General features: G+C 39.6%; 1 protein-coding gene across 2 annotated transcripts in view; it reads left to right on the forward strand.

Annotated features, from left to right (window-relative positions):
* Positions 1-3,015: 3,015 nt before the first annotated feature.
* ERC1 (ELKS/RAB6-interacting/CAST family member 1) overlaps positions 3,016-18,207 on the forward strand; it is a 415,242-nt gene continuing 400,050 nt past the window's right edge. For both annotated transcript variants that reach the window (XM_060164429.1, XM_060164430.1), the window contains exon 1: positions 3,016-3,295. The gene's annotated coding sequence lies outside the window, so the exon portion shown is untranslated. The remainder of the gene's footprint in view (positions 3,296-18,207) is intronic.

Below are 18,207 nucleotides of genomic sequence, written 5' to 3' on the forward strand. Positions count from 1 at the left end.
TGCTAAGGCCGGTCGTCAGAGCGCGGCCTGGATGGCAGGCCGAGGAGTCCTCCGGCCCAGGCCGCGCCCGCTCCCGCCCGGCACACGCCCGTCACCGCCCAGCACACATCCCCGTCTCCGTCCCGGCTCCACACGCCCACCTCCCCGCACTCCCCCCCACCCCCGCCCCCGGGTCTGCAGGACTCCCAGGCGCTCGCGTCGAGAGAGACGCTGCGTGGCGACCTGCGCTCGGGACATCTTACAGCAACCGAGCAAAGCAAGATTAAAAAGTTGTCATCGCGACTCCGAGCTGATTGCGGAAAACTCCAACAAAATCAGTCTCTGCGTTTTCCAGCTGTTGCCCGGGAGCCCTTCCAGCCGCGCTGACCCCGATGTGAGCTGCAAAGCCCCGGGCGAGTCACCTCCAGCTGAGCTGACTGCTCACTCCTCCCGGGAGCACCCCCCGTCCCCCCACCCCCAGTGCATTTGGTAAAGAAAGGAATGTTGGCTTCCAAATGGTGCTGAGACAGTTACTGTCTGGAGTTATATTCCTTATCAGAATATGCACTGAAATAAATTACAGCTGAATTCAAGGGTGAAATGTTAAATACACGCAGATACACATAAAACAAAGTAAAAAAAATATGCAGATGAATATCCGACCTCAGCATGCAGAAAAAAGCTGTCTAACTATAAAAGCTGATAAAGTAATCATGAAGTAAAAGATGCATAAATATAGCTACCTACATTCAACTTTTTTAGCTTCTGGAAGTAGAAAATAAACAAGAAAGAGGGGGAAATATTATTGACATGTATGGTGAAGAGAATTCATATATAAAAACTTCTAACAACTCAGGAAATACAAACAAATGAAGTGAGTGGATATTTCACAAAAGGAGAAAGATAATAAAGAGGAAAAAAGGTTTAACTTTAATAAAACCAAAAAGCATACATATTAAAATAAGTATATAAATATAGATGCAAAAATCCTCAACAAAATACTGGCAAACAGAATCCAACAACACATTAAAAGGATCATACACCATGATCAAGTGGGATTTATCCCAGAGATGCAAGAATTCTTCAATATACGCAAATCAATCAATGTGATACACCATATTAACAAATTGAAGAATAAAAACCATATGATCATCTCAATAGATGCCGAAAAAGCTTTTGACAAAATTCAACACCCATTTATGATAAAAACTCTCCAGAAAGTGGGCATAGAGGGAACCTACTTCAACATAATAAAGGCCATATACGACAAACCCACAGCAAACATCATTCTCAGTGGTGAAAAACTGAAAGCATTACCTCTAAGTTCAGGAACAAGACAAGGATGTCCACTCTCACCACTATTTTCAACATAGATTTGGAAGTCCTAGCCATGGCAATCAGAGAAGAAAAAGAAAGAAAAGGAATACAAATTGGAAAAGAAGAAGACAAACTGTCACTGTTTGCAGATGACATGATACTATACATAGAGAATCCTAAAGATGCTATCAGAAAACTACTAGAGCTAATCAATGAATTCAGTAAAGTAGCAGGATACAAAATTAATGCACAGAAATCTCTTGCATTCCTACACACGAATGATGAAAAATCTCAAAGAGAAATTAAGGAAACACTCCCATTACCATTGCAACAAAAAGAATAAAATACCTAGGAATAAACCTACCTAGGGAGACAAAAGACCTGTATGCAGAAAACTATAAGACACTGATGAAAGAAATTAAAGATGATACAAACAGAGAGATATACCATGTTCTTGGATTGGAAGAATCAATATTGTGAAAATGATTACACTACCCAAAGCAATCTACAGATTCAATGCAATTCCTATCAAATTACCAATGGCATTTTTTACAGAACTAGAACAAATTTGTATGGAGATAAAAAAGACCTCGAATAGCCAAGGCAGTCTTGAGGGAAAAAAACGGAGCTGGAGGAATCAGACTCCCTGACTTCAGACTATACTACAAAGCTACAGTAATCAAGACAATATGGTACTGGCACAAAAAAAGAAATATAGATCAATGGAACAGGATAGAAAGCCCAGAGATAAACCCATGCACCTATGGTCAACTAATCTATGACAAAGGAGGCAAGGATATACAATGGAGAAAAGACAGTCTCTTCAATAAGTGGTGCTGGGAAAACTGGACAGCTACATGTAAAAGAATGAAATTTGAACACTCCCTAACACCATGCACAAAAATGAACTCAAAATGGATTACAGACCTAAATGTAAGACCGGACACTATAAAACTCTTAGAGGAAAACATAGGAAGAACACTCTTTGACATAAATCACAGCAAGATCTTTTTTGATCCACCTCCTAGAGTAATGGAAATAAAACCAAAAATAAACAAATAGGACCTAATGAAACTTAAATATTTTGCACAACAAAGGAAACCATAAACAAGACAAAAGGACAACCCTCAGAATGGGAGAAAATATTTGCAAATGAATCGTCAGACAAAGGATTAATCTCCAAAATATATATACAGCTCATGCAGCTCAATATTAAAAAACCAAACAACTCAATCCAAAAATGGGCAGAAGACCTAAGTAGACATTTCTTTTTTTTTTTTTTTTTGCGGTACGCGGGCCTCTCACTGTTGTGGCCTCTCCCGTTGTGGAGCACAGGCTCCAGATGCGCAGGCTCAGCAGACATGGCCCACGGGCCCAGCTGCTACGTGGCATGTGGGATCTTCCCGGACCGGGGCATGAACCCGTGTCCCCTGCATCGGCAGGCGGACTCTCAACCACTGCACCACCAGGGAAGCCCCCTAAGCAGACATTTCTCCAAAGAAGACATACAGATGGCCAAGAAGCACATAAAAAGCTGCTCAACATCACTAATTATTAGAGAAATGCAAATCAAAACTACAATGAGGTATCACCTCACACCAGTCAGAATGGGCATCATCAGAAAATCTACAAACAACAAATGCTGGAGAGGGTGTGGAGAAAAGGGAATCCTCTTGCACTGTTAGTGGGAATGTAAATTGATACAGCTACTATGGAAAACAGTATGGAGCTTCCTTAAAAAACTAAAAATAGAACTACCATATGACCCAGCAATCCACTACTGGGCATATACCCTGAGAAAACCATAATTCAAAAGGACACATGCACCCCAATGTTCATTGCAGCATTATTTACAATAGCCAAGTCATGGAAGCAACCTAAATGCCCATCGACAGATGAATGGATAAAGAAGATGTGGTACATATATACAATGGAATATTACTCAGCCATAAAAAGAACAAAGACGTGGATGCATCTAGAGACTGTCATACAGAGTGAGGTAAGTCAGAAAGAGAAAAACAAATATCGTATATTAACGCATATGTGGAACCTAGAAAATGGTACAGATGAACAGGTTTGCAGGGCAGAAATTGAGACACAGATGTAGAGAAAAAGCGTATGGACACCAAGTGGGGGGGGACACGGCAGGGGTGGTGTGCTGAATTGGGCGATTGGGATTGACATGTATACACTGATGTGTATAAAATTGATGACTAATAAGAAACTGCTGTATAAAAAATAAAATAAAATTAAATCAAAAAATTTTTTAAAAATAAAGAAGGTAAAATTCAAGGTTTCTTGCACTGCTTACGTGGCACTGCTCTCAGAAAAAGTTATGAGAAAATTTCATATTAGAGTTACACGATCTTGTCATTTAGAAGTAGATAATTTGAGTAAATAAATAAATAAATATTTTTTTAAAAATAAAATAAGTATATAATTTCAACCATTTCCGTTTTGTTAGGAAATTGAAATATTTATTTTTATATAATTATTACATATGTTCTTACTGAAAAATACAAACAATAAAAATTAATCTAGCATTTTACATAACCATTCATATGTCAAAACCAGAACTATTCTCAGAGTTGACCACTGTTATCTGTTGATGTATATAGTCTTACTGACCTTGTATTTATGATCTTACATTGAAATAATTTTGTCTGATAATATTCAGTGTGGATGATACTTTCATACTGTTGGTAGGAATATAAACTGATGCAACCTTTCAGGAAAGCAATCTGGAACTATATATCAAAAACATATATCCTCTGATATAAGAATTCAACCTGTAGGACCTTAGCAACTAAGAAAAATATCAGGGCTGTACACAAAGATTTCTTTATAAGGATATTCTGCACAACATTATTTATACCCTGAAAAATTACTGAAAATGAATTAAAATGTTACATTATGGAATCTGTTAAATAGTACAGCCATTAAAAATCATGTTTAAAAAAATGCCTACTGAGGGGACTTCCCTGGTAGTTCAGTGGTTAAGACCCCACACTCCCAATGCAGGGGGCCCAGGTTCGATCCCTGGTTGGCCTGCATGCCGCATGGCCTAAAAATAAAACAAACAAACAAAAACTACTGACATAGAAAAAATAATTTTCAAGGTCATTTTCTGTGGAAAAAGCAGGGCCTAAAACTATACACTTAAAACAGCTTACCCACACTCATTAGGATGGCTACTGTTTAAAAACAGAAAATACCAAATGTTGACAAAGATGTATAAAAATTGGAATAGTGTGCGCTACAGATAGGAATGTAAAATGGTGCAAATACAATTGTGGGCCTTCAAAAAAATTAAAAATAGAATTACCATATGATTCAACAATTCCACTTCTAGTTATATACCTAAAAGAATTGAAAGCAGAGTCTTTACAGACACCCATGTCCATAGCACACCCATATTTGCACACCCACAGATATTTGCACACCCATGTCCATAGCAGCATTATCTGCAATAGCCAAAAGGCGGAAGCAACCCCAGTGTCCACTGACAGATGATGGATAAACAAAATGTGGTGTGTCCACACAATGGACTATGATTCAGCCTTAAAAAGGAAATAAATTCTGATAGCTGGGACAATATGGATGAAGCTTGAGGACATTACGAAGCCTGTCCGAAAAGATAAACACAGTATGACTCTACTTATAGGAGATACCTAAAGTAGTCAAATTCATAAAGACAGAAAGTAGAAGAGTGGTTGCCAGGGGCTGGAGGGAGGGGGAAATGGACAGTTGTTTTTTAATGAATATTGAATTTCAATTTTGCAAAAGGAAAAGAGCTGGAGGTTGGCTGTACAACAATGTGAATGTCCTTAACACTACTGAGATGTACACTTAAATGTACGCTTGAAAATTATTATGATGGTAAATATTATGTGTATCTTACTGCAATTTCAAATTTTTTAATTAAAATAAAATAATTTTTAAAAGCTTGCCTACAATGAGGCAAATCAGAGAACTTCCATACGCTCAGAAAGCTTCCAATGAGATGACTAATACCTCATTCTTAAATATGAAGACAGTAAAGGATCACAGGGAATATCTTTGAGATAAAAGCTATTAAAGCAAATGAAAAAGGAACCCAAGAGAGAAGGCAAACAGAAAAACATTTTTCCAAAGAAAACATAAATAACATTCTAGGATAAGAAGATATATGTATTCTGTTCACAAAACAGTATACTCTAAGAAAAAAGAAAAAAATGTATTAGATAAAGAAAGCAATTAGAAATTTAAAATATGGTACCTAACATAAAAATTTCACTAATAAGTTTGGAAGATAAGGTTAAAAAAAATCTCTCAGAAAGTTGGTCAAAGAGATGGATAATAAAAGAAAAACAATATGAAAATTAAAGCATCAGTCAAGTCCAACATCTGACAAATAGGTATTCCAGAAAGAGAGAATAAGAAAACACCTGGAAGAAATTAACACAGAGAAAACACAAAAAAACTCTTCAGACATGAAAGACATAGGTCTTCGTATTGAAAGGTCCCACCCCAGACCTCAGAATGATGAATTAAAAAGTAGCTACACTGAGAAATTTTATACCATAAGAGGTAGAGGAAATATTTTAAATGAAAATATTCAGAATGAAAACCAAAAAAGTATGTTACATACAAAGTATCAGGTTACATCAAAAGTATCAGGAATCAGACTGCATTTGGATTTCCTCCGTGCAGCAACAGAAGCTAAAAGACACTAAAGATTCCAAGGGAAAATAACTTCTAACCTAGAATTCAATACCCAAATTATCAGTAAAGTGAATGAATAAGTAAAGATATTTTTAGACACACATATGCTCAAAAAAAATTAACTTGTTGCCTACCTTTTCTCAGAAAGCTAGAGAAGAATGTCTCTTCTCTTCAAAACATAAAAGGAAACTAAGAAAGAGGAAGGCACAGGACTCAGGAAACAGGATCCAACACAGAAAAAAGGCCATGAAATTCCTTAGATGATAAGAAGTGAAAATCTCAGGAAGGCAGCCATGCAGTAGCCAGGGGACCACGAGTCTGAAGTGGAGGAGAGGACGAAGAGCTCCAGATGGAATGTGTACAGGGGGAAAAACAGTGCTGAGAGATTACCTGACGTTTTGGATATGTGGAAAGTTGTACTGAGAAGAATTGATGAGTCCTTCCCAATTAAAAAAAAAAATAGCAGAATGACAAGGGTCAACTGGCAAATGTTGAGGAGGTGCTGGAGTTGGAAAATTATCATTTGGCAACTGTCGTGGTAAAGATTGCATCAGGCAAGCATCATCAATGGATGTTAAATCTGAGGGGAAATTTGGATGAGGAGAATACTGGCATGATCCTAAACTGTCTCCCCATAGACATAAACTGCAAAGGAGGAAGAAAAAAAAAAACAGTAATAGTACGGTGGAGAAATTGGGCAAACCTTGACTAGGTGATCAAATTAACATCACCAGTGAGGATAACTGGACATTGTCTCCAGATGCGATACCCTGAGGAGGACACAGCATCCCCTCGCCGTGTTACAACAGAGAATGTATAACGTCAGTCTAATCACAAAAAACATCAGACAAATGCAGAATGAGGAACGTTCAGTTACAAGAGAAAAAGTGTGTGTTAGGCGCAGGGGTGGTAGACACTGCCTTTTTCAAAATGTCAGTGTCAGAAAAGATAAAGGCTATGAAAATGTCCCAGGATCAGGGAGGGTAAAGAGATTTGACAAACAAATGTAGTACCCGACCCTAGGCTGGATCCTGTGCTGGAGGGGGAAAATGCCATAAAGGACGTTTTTGGCTCAGTTGATCACATTGGAATATGGATGATAGGTTAAATTCTGAAATCAAGGTAATCTTATGAATTTATAAAGCTGACAACTATGGTTATGTTAGAGGAGAAAGACCCTTATCCTTAGGAAATACACTCTGAAGTATTTAGGGTTAAAGAGCCACGATGGATAAAACTCACCCTTTAATTATAGATAGATGGATGGATAGATAGATAGGTAGGTAGATAGAACACAGATAAAGCAAATGGAGTAAAGTGTTAACTATAAGGCATATCTGGGTAAAGGGTATACAGGTATTCCTTGTCCTATTTTTTTAAAATAGATTTATTTATTTATTTTTGGCTGCATTGGGTCTTCGTTGCTGTGCGGGCTTTCTCTAGTTGCGGTAAGCGGGGGCTACTCTTCATTGTGGTGTGCGGGCTTCTCATTGCAGTGGCTTCTCTTGTTGAAGAGCACGGGCTCTAGGCGCACGGGCTTCAGTAGTTGCGGCACACGGGCTCAGTAGCTGTGGCTTGCGGGCTCTAGAGCACAGGCTCAGTAGTTGTGGCGCACGGGCTTAGTTGCTCCGCGGCATGTAGGATCTTCCTGGGTCAGGGCTCGAACCCGTGTCCCCTGCGTTGGCAGGCGGATTCTTAACCACTGCCCCACCAGGGAAGTCCTCATTGTGGTTTTGATTTGCATTTCTCTAATAATTAGCAATGTTGAGCATCTTTTCATGTGCCTGTTAGTCATCTGTATGTCTTCTTTGCAAAAATGTCTATTTAGCTCTTCTGCCCATTTTTTTGATTGGGTTGTTTGTTTTTTCGATATTGAGTTATATGAGCTGTTTGTATATTTTGGATATTAACCCCTTGTCAGTCACATCATTTGCCAATATTTTCTCCCATTCCACATGTTGTCTTTTCATTTTGTTGATGGTTTTCCTTTGCTGGGCATAGAAGAACAATTTTTTAAAAGGAAAGTGTTCATTTATGTTGTTAAAATGGTCTTAAGCTTCCATGTGAGATACGTGGCTTTCCTCTGTTTTCTGTAGAGTGCTGTATAACATGTCACTTCAAAATATTTTACCAGTTAAGTGTTCCCATAGTATAGTAAATGGTTAGTATTTCTCATTCATTCATTTATTCATCTTTCATCAAATAAATATGTATTAAGCCATTCCTGTGTGAAAGACACCAATGCAGGCACTGAGGAGGGAGCAAAGAACAAAGTCCAGGATCCCATGGAGCTTGTATCCTAGAAGGCAGAGAAAGGGTGAGCAAGCAAACAACTATACGGTATGGCTGGTAGAAGGAAGGGCTACGACGAAGACTGAGGCAGGAGCTAGCATGATGAGAACGGCGGCGCTGTTTAGATGGAGGGATGATTTGGGGAAGGCGTCTCGGATAAGGTGACTTTGCAAAGAACAAAATGAAATGAGTGAGAAGCTATAAGGGAAAAACTACCCTCTTCCTCCTGTGTGTTTCTCCTTCACTCTCATAATATTGACACACTCACTCTTCCAACACCAAATGTGTGGGTTTTGCACATATGCAATTCTCTGCAACACCAGCTGGGCGTCCTACAACGCCATTCAGTTCTGACACTAACTGGAGATAGGCAGACTCCACGGGTTAAGGGTTCACTCCCACAAGACTGCCCCTCACTTCAAACGCCATTTGCAAATAATAGGTCCCCAAGCTATCCACCAATTCTGTCTGAGTTGTCTACAAATCAGAGGTTCCCCCTACTGGCCTTTTTGGACTTGATCATTTGCTAGAAGAGGTCACAAAACTCAGGGAAACACTTACTTAGGTCGACCAGTTTATTATGTAACAAAGGATATGATAAAGGATACAAGATGAATAGCCAGATGAGAAGATATGTAGGAAGTGGGTCGGGAGGGTCCCAAGCGCAGGAGCTTCTGTCCCCATGGAGTTGGGGTGTGCCACCCTCCCAATACATGGATATGTTCACCAACCATAAGCTCTCCAAACCCCAATTTTGGGATTTTTATGGAGACTTCATCACATAGGCATGATCGATCATTAGCTCAGTCTCCAGCCCCTCTCGCCTTCTCAGAGGATGGGGGGTGTGGTCTAAATGTTCCAACCTTCTAATCATGGCTTGGTCTTTCTGGTGACCAGCACGTCCCCTGCCCCCCTCCTGAAGTTATTTAGAAGCCCACCCAGAGTCACCTCATTAGAACAAAGGACACTCCTATCATGCAGGAAATGTCAAAGGATTCCTAAAGCTCTGTGTCACCGAACCAGGGTCAATGACCAAATGTTAGAACAAAAGATGCTCTTAGCACTCTTATCATTTAGGAAGATACAAGAGTTTTAGGAGCTCTGTGCCGGGAAGCAGGGACAGAGACCAATATATATTTACACATTTTTCTTTTTTCCCTTTATTACATTATGTAAGTTTAAGGTGTATAACGTGATGATTTGATATACATATGTACTGTGAAATGATTACCAGAAAAAGGTTAGTTTACCCATCCATCACCTCACATTGTTACCTTTGTGTGTTTGTGTGTGGTGAAAATTTTTAGTATGTACTCTCTTAGCAACTTGAAGTATACAATGCAGTATTAACCAGTCGCCATGCTGTACGTACATCCCCAGAACTTATTCATCTTACTACTAGAAGTTGGTACCCTTTGACCATTTTCAGACATCCTTCCCCACCCCCACTCCCTAACCACCAATCTACTCTCTGTTTCCATGAGTTTGAGGGTTTTGTTAGATTCTATATGTGAGATCATACAGTATTTCTCTTTCTCTGCCTGACTTATTTCACTTAGCATAATGCCCTCAAGGTCCATCTATGTTGCCACAAATGGCAAGGTTTCATTAATTTTTTATGGCTGAGTAATATACCATTGTGTATATATGTACCACATCTTCTTTATCCATTTATCCGTCCATGGACACTTAGGTTGCTTCCAAATCTTGGTTATTGTAAATAATGCTGCAATGAACATGGGGGTGCAGATATCTTTTCAAGTTAGTGTTTTTGTTTCCTTTGGATAAATACCTAGAAGTGGAATTGCTGGATCATATAGTAGTTCTATTTTTAATTTTTTTCCATAGTGGCTGTAGCAATTTACATTCTCCACATCCTTGCCAACTGTGTTATTTCTTGTCTTCTTGATAATATCTATTCTAACAGTTGTAAGGCAATATCTCGTGGCTTTGAATTACATTTCCCTGATGAACATCTTTTCATGTACCTGTTGGCCATTTGTATGTCTTCTTTAGAAAAATGTCTATTTAGCTCCTTTCTCTAATTTTTAATCAGATTGTTTTTTTCCTATTGAGCTGTAGGAGTTCCTGATATATTTTGGATATCAGTGCCCTTACCAGATATGTGGTTTGCAAATATTTTCTCCCATTCTATAGGTTGTCTTTTCATTGTTTGGATTGTTTCTTTTGTTGTTCAGAGCTTTTTAGTTTGTCATAGTCCCACTGTTTTTTTTTGTTTTTGTTTTTGTTTTTTAACATGCCACGCATCTTGTGGAATCTTAGTTCCCTGACCAGGGATTGAACCCGGGCCATGGCAGTGAAAACACTGAGTCCTAACCACTGGACTGCCAGGGAGCTCCCAGTTATAGTCCCACTTATTTTTTTATTTTTTTGTGGTACGCGGGCCTCTCCGCAGCATGTAGGATCCTCCCGGACCGGGGCACGAACCTGTGTGCCCTGCATCGGCAGGTGGACTCTCAACCACTGCGCCACCAGGGAAGCCCTATAGTCCCACTTATTGATTTTTGCTTTGTTGCTTGTGTTTCAAAAAATTGTTGCCAAGACCAACGTCAAGAAGCTTTTACCCTACATTTTCTTCTATGAGTTTTCCTGTTTCTGGTCTTACATTTAAGTCTTTAATCCACTCTGAGTTAATTTTTGTGAGTGGTGTAAGATAGGGATACAGTTTCATTTATTTGCATGTGAATATCCAGTTTTTCCAGCACTGTTTATTGAAGAAACTGTCTTTTCCCTGTTTCGTATTCTTGGCTCCCTAGTCAAATATTAGTTGACTGTATATGTTTATTTCTGGGCTCCAAATTCTGTTCCATTGGTCTATGTGCCTGTCTTAAAGCCAATACCATACTGTTTTGATTACTATAGCTTTGTAATATAGTTATAGTATAACTATATTAATAGTAAATACTGGTAATATACTAGTAATACTAGTAATATAGTACCCCTATAGGGATACAAGCTCAATGGGGGCAGAGAGTTTGTCCACTATATCCTCACTATCATGAACTATACTTTGCACACAGCAGAAATTCAATAAATAGTTGTTGAACAAATGAAGAATTAGTGAGTTTTGTAGGAAAAAAAATACATGCTTTTAGGGGTTTTTTTGGGGTTTTTTTTTTTTTTGCATCCCAGGAACACCAAAGAATCATTTAACATTCCAACAATGAGAATTGATTCATACCAAAAGTAAAATGGTCGGGCTTCCCTGGTGGCGCAGTGGTTGAGAGTCCGCCTGCCGATGCAGGGGACACAGGTTCGTGCCCCGGTCCGGGAAGATCCCACATGCCGCGGAGCGGCTGGGCCCGTGAGCCATGGCCGCTGAGCCTGCGCGTCCGGAGCCTGTGCTCCGCAACGGGAGAGGCCACAACAGTGAGAGGCCCGTGTACAGCAAAAAAAAAAAAGTAAAATGGTCAATAATTTTATTTAAATGAGAATTTGGTGGGATTGTGCTAATTGAATTATGTATGACAAATGTTAGATAAAACATGAAAATATTCACTTATATATATTCACAACTGAACATGTTATTTGCATTACAGGAATGCAAACAACAAGTAGGTTTTAAAATATTAAGTGTGAAGTACAAAATCTAGAAGGGGCAAAATGAAGAAACTATGTAGAAAGGTTTATTAGGCACAATATCTTAACTATCTATCTATCTATCTATCTGTCTATAGATGATAATTTAGGAACTGTTACCTCCATTCTATTTACTTAAATGTCACATCAGTGAGCACTGAGAAAGGTCTTCATGCATCCCACCTACACTTCCAGTGATATAACTGCAATTTAGTCTTGGTTTCCAGAGTCACAATCATTTTGCTGATTAGTGTGGTCATTGGATTCTTATTTAGCACAATCTAATATAGTCATGAAGCTTTCCATAGTTTAAAATAAAAAGCAAGGCGTTTGTAACCAAAAATGAGGGAATATTTAACCAAATGACTTCCTGATAGCCTTGCAGTTTGAAAGTCTGGCCTATGAGGAATGGTGGTTGACAAAGATAATTAGCTCTCAGATTAAAATGACAACTAGAAGGAACAGCAACAAAGCAGGAACTGTGAAATGTTGAATTAGAAAGGCAGCTGGGAGTGGGCATTGTGAGAAGTGACTGCAAATGGTAATTTAGAATAACATCTGGGAGTAGGTGGCTCATGAGACAAGGTGGTATCTGAAGAAAGTGAACTAACAACTGAGTTATTTTGGATGGGGTATCAGAGTAATTTGAATGTTCTATTAGCTACATTTCTCATCGATAACCAAAGCCAGGTACATCCCTTGCTGAGATCTTGGAACACAAAAAATACATGTGTGATTATATATAACTACTCTCATTCTATGTAAATATTTACAGCTGTATAAAGTATACTCAAGTGTGCATATATAAGCTATACTTGTATTCATATTATTAGAGGATAAAGAACGTATTGCGGGCAGGGGCATGGTATTTTTAAAAAGGGCATATAGTCATGGAGGCAGAGAAAACAGCCTTTCCCTCCAGCATGAGAATCTATAACCACGATAAAAGCTAATAAACGGGACTTAGAATCCAGAACTTGTGAGGCTAGTATGACACTTAGTGGAGGAACATAGGAAGCATTGTCTAAAGTAGGTTACTAAGTTCACCTTTAATTAAGGTCAGCTAAGGATAGGTCAGAACCAAAAAGGTGAAAGAACCTGAGAAAGCCTGTGGGTGAGATTTTAATTTTTTAAAGTAATATTTATATTACATTAATTATTTAAAAATACATTGATGTTCTCATCAAAAGGAAAACAATTTTCTTTTTCTTTAATTTTTGTATCTACATATGGTGATGGATGTTCACTAAACTTATTGTGATAATCATTTCACGATGTATGTAAGTCAAATCATTATGCTGTACACTTTAAACTTATACAGTGCTGTATGTCAATTATATCTCAATAAAACTGAAAAGAAAAAAGTAACAGTACTATTGATGGTTATAAATAAATATGGAAAAATAATCAAATTTTCTAGTCTTTCCTATAAAATTTATGGAAAAGTTTAAACGTAGAATGCCTAGCAGGACCATCATATAACTGGTGCCCTCTACATAACTGGTTTAAATATTTTGGAAAACAATTTGATTGTTTTTATTAAAAGCCAAAAAATGTCTTTACCTTCCTATTCAATAATCTCATTTTGAGAATTATTCATAAAAGGTATTAATCATAAACACGGAAAGAAAATGCACAAAGCCTTGTACACACAAAGCTTGAAGCAACTTGAATGTTCAATATTGTTTGCTGGGACTTCCCTGGTGGTCCCGTGGTTAAGAATCCACCTTCCAATGGAGGGGACATGGGTTCTATCCCTGGTCGGGGAACTAAGATCCTACACGCAGCAGGGCAACTAACTCTGCATGCCACAACTACTGAGGCCGCGCACTCTGGAACCCGTGTGCCACAACTAGAGAGAAGCCCATGCGCTGCAAAGAAAGATGCTGCAACTAAAACCCAACGCAGCCAAAAATAAATAAAATAAATAAATACATAAATAAAATGGTTTCTGTTAAAAAAAAAAGATGGAGCAGTTTGTTTTACTCATTAAGCATTTTTTCCCCCAAGTGTCTAATAGGTTCCAAGCACTAGGGGTAAAACAGGGAAAAAAAGAAAGTCCCTTCCCTCACAGAACTTACATTTCTGAGGGGAGACAGAAAATAAATAAAGAAGCATAGTACATCCATGTATATAAATACACATATATAGCATGTTAGATGGAGAAAACTAAAACAGTGAGGGGGCCAGGGAGTACGGAGAGGGGCAGGGATGACTTCAGGGTGGTGACATCGGGGACTTGAAGGAAGTGAGGAATCAAGCCTGGAAGCTCTGTGGCAGAAGACTGTGCCCATCAGAAGGGTCTTGAGGTGGGAGCATGCTTGGCATGACTAAAGAACAGCAAGTAGGTCAGTGCAGCTGGGGCAGCCTGAGCTAGAGGGCAAGTAGCAGGCAAGGGCAGAGTCGGAGAGGACCAAATCTCTTAGGGGAGTTACAGGCCATGAGAAGAAACTGGGTTTTACTCTGAGACTGGAGGGTTTTGAGTAAGAAGGTGACATAATTATGATCTAGCTTTTAAAAGGATGGTGGGGGAGAAGGCGGAGAGCGGTCAGGAAACTACTGAAATAATACAGGCAAGAAACGATGGTGGGTTGGGTCAGCATGGTGATGACAGGGGTGATGAAAGTGGTTGGATTCTGGACAGAATCTGAAGGTAGATCTGACAGGATTAATTAACTACAGTGTAATTGAATGTGATGTGTAAGACAGAGGAATTAAGGAGGACTCCAGCATTTGGTCTGAGTAACAGGAAGGATGGAGTTGCCACCTACTGAGATGGGGAACATGTGGGAAGAGCAGGTTTGGGGGTAGAAATTAGAAGTGTGTTTTTTTTTTTTTTTTAAATAAATTTATTTATTTTTCGTTGCGTTGGGTCTTCGTTGCTGTGCAGGCTTTCTCTAGTTGCGGCGAGTGGGGTCTACTCTTCCTTGCCGTGCGCGGACTTCTCATTGCCGTGGCTTCTCTTGTTGCAGAGCTTGGGCTCTAGGCACGTGGGCTCAGTAGTTGTGGCTCGCGGGCTCTAGAGCGCAGGCTCAGTAGTTGTTGTGCACAGGCTCCGCAGCATGTGGGATCTTTCCAGACCAGGGCTCAAACCCGTGTCCCCTGCGTTAGCAGGCAGATTCTCAACCACTGAGCCACCAGGGAAGCCCTAGAAGTGTGTTCTTCAATGTGTAAGATTTTAGATGCCCTTTATTAAAAAATTTTTTTCCATTATGGTTTGTTATAGGATATTGAATATAGTTCCCTGTGCTATACAGTTGGACCTTGTTGTTTACCTATTTTATATATAGTAGTGTGTATTGCTAATCCCAAACTCCCAATCCATCCCTCCCCCAACCCCCTCCCTCTTGACAACCACAAGTCTGTTCTCTATGTCTGTGAGTCTGTTTCTGTTCTGTAGATAAATTCATTTGTCATATTTTAGATTCCACATATAAGTGATACCATATAGTATTTGTCTTTGTCTGACTTACTTCCCTTAGTGTGATAATCTCTCGGTCCATCGATGTTGCTGAAATGGCATTATTTCAATCTTTTTTACGGCTGAGCAGTATTCCAGGTATATATGTACCACATCAGATGCCCTTTAGACAGCTGTAGCAGCAAGCTGGTGCCTCGCCCATCCGTGCCCCTCACGTGGACCACATCAGTGCACTTAGGACTGCCTGACCACCAAAAGCCAGCACCTCCATTTATTGGCCAGAGGGCTTTCTCAAACTAAGACAATCTTGAAGAACACAACACAACACAACACACAGAGTGGTGGTTTCCTCCCTAAGAAGAGAAAGGCGCAGGGGCAGAAATTCTGTTTCCTTGCCTCTCGCTTTCTGCCTTTGTCTGAGAATGTGGTGATTGGTGATGGTGTAATCGTGAGGGAAAGTCAAAGGGAACTGAAGTGAGGCCAAGCCCTGGCATTGTAGAAATGAGCAAATTTTAGCAGCCACCTATCTTCAGGGTGCCTGCTGTGTGAGCAGAACAAACCCTTCTCATTTAAGCCACTGTAAGTCAGGTCTTCTCTTACTGACAGTTGATTCGCTGCTTAGTAATAACACTAGTTAATTTTATCAAGGACTTACTATATACTTAGTGTTTACTAGTTTAGCACTTTACATGTTATTTCCCCATTTAATCCTTATAATACCTTTACAATTATTATCTCCAGTTTAGATAAGGAAATAGGGCCTGGATAGGTTAAGCCAGAATATGAACCCAGGCAGTCTGATTCCAGAGCCCTTGCACCTGAGACTCTGCTAGACTGCCTTCTAGTATTTGTGGTTATATAATTTGACATAAAACTATAACTATAGACCTTACTGTGGTAAATTCTTTTTCACCCTCACATAAATATGGACATTAATCAGGTATAAAAAAACTTCAAATATAAGAGGTAAAGTTAGATAATATTGTGTATGGTGAAATAATGATTAAAAAACTATTCTCATACTCCTCTCTGCAATTTTGGAGTTAAAATGCTGTAGGAGATACTTAACACTTAATACGTAAGTCTAGTTATCTTCTCATTATGCAAATAAAATAGGTAATAAAGGGGGAATCCCAAACTATTATACCAGCCAGTATGCCTCCACGTACAAGTATCCCAAACCAGAAGTGGATGACGTCAGGTGGGATGTGGGAATAGGAGAAAGGTACATGGGAAAATAATGTTGACCTCATATTTCCCCACCCCTGTTTATAACAGAAATTCTCTAAAGAATTGCTAATACTCACAACTTGTACTTCCACCCATCCCATTCTCTCTTGAACCAATTAATCAAACTTTCAACTCAACCACCTGAATGAACTGCTCTTGTCATGGTCCCCAGTGATGCTGTGTGGCTGAACCTCACTGAATCTATTTTGTCAGCCCCGTCTTAGGCCCGCAGTCCTACCCTCCCCTTTCTGCATGACTGAGCGTTAGCCCACTCACAGGAATGCACCCAAGTCATGTAAGTTTCCTATCAACTTTTACCCTTGCCTCCATCTGATATGAAAGCTGGAAGACTGCCTTTCGCCGACACAGATGGTTAATGATCATGAGACCCCCAGGGGGAAGAAAAACCCTGGGTTCCTATCAGTGTGGACATGCTTCCCACTTGGTGGTCAGATTCTGTTTTTAGCTTTGGCCCTTTTAAGTCCCCCTGTACCCCTTTTGGTGGCACAGACTGCAGCTGTGTATGCCTCTGGATCCTCATCTGCAGGATTATTTTCCTTTGAAGTATCATTTAGATTTTCCTTTAATGAAGATCAATTGGTAATAAACCATGCGCTTTTGTTTACTTGAAAATGTCTTTATTTTGTCCTTGATCTTATAAATTAGTGTTACTGGGTACACAATTCTGAGATGACAGTTATTGTCTCTCAGCACCTGGAGAGATTATTCTGTCTTCCAGCTTCCCTTGTGTGTTCATAGGTTTGTTGTCAGCCAATTACTGTTCCTTTGTAAGTAAGCTGGTATTTATTTGTCTCATGTTATGGGTTGAATTGTATTCCTCAGAAAGATAGGTTAAAGCCCTAATCCCCAGTGCCTAAGAACGTGACCTTATTTTGAAAGAGCGTCATTGTGGACACCATTAGTTAAAGATAAGGCCGTATTGGAGAAGGGTGGGCCCTTAATCCAATATAACTGGGTGCCTTATCAGAAGAGGAAGAGAGACACAGACGCTCAAAAGGGGAATGCCATGTGACGGGGAGGCAGGCACTGAAGGGCTGCAGATGCAAGCTAAGGAATGCCAAGGATTGCCGCAAATCACCAGAAACTAGGGAGGGGAGGGAAGGGTTCTCCCCTCCCCTTCACAGGACCAAGGCCCTGCTGACACCTGGAGCTTGGACTTCCAGCCTCTAGAACTATGAGACTATATAAATTCCTGTGATGTTAAGCCATTCAGTTTGTGGCACTTTGTTACAGCAGACATGGGAAACTAATGCAACTGACTTTAAGATGTGTTGTCTTTTATGTTCTCGGTTTCGCTACACTGCATCTAGATTGGATTTCTTTTTACTGGTCCTGTTCTTAGTGATTCCTGATCTATAGATTTATGTCTCTTATTGGTTTGGAAAGTCCTCACCCATTATATGAACAGATGCTTACCTCCTTTCTCTAGATTCTCCTTAAGGGACTCTAAGTAGATTTAAAGTAGGAGATTGCCTTTTCTATCCTCCCTGTCTTTATTTATTTATAAATTTATTTATTTCATTTATTTATTTTTGGGCGCGTTGGGTCTTCGTTGCTGCGCATGGGTTTTCTCTAGTTGCGGTGAGCAGGGGCTACTCTTTGTTGCGGTGCGCGGGTTTTTTATTGTGGTGGCTTCTCTTGCT

Source organism: Lagenorhynchus albirostris, chromosome 11 (genome assembly GCF_949774975.1).
Source record: "Lagenorhynchus albirostris chromosome 11, mLagAlb1.1, whole genome shotgun sequence".
Taxonomy (NCBI): Eukaryota; Metazoa; Chordata; class Mammalia; order Artiodactyla; family Delphinidae; genus Lagenorhynchus; species Lagenorhynchus albirostris.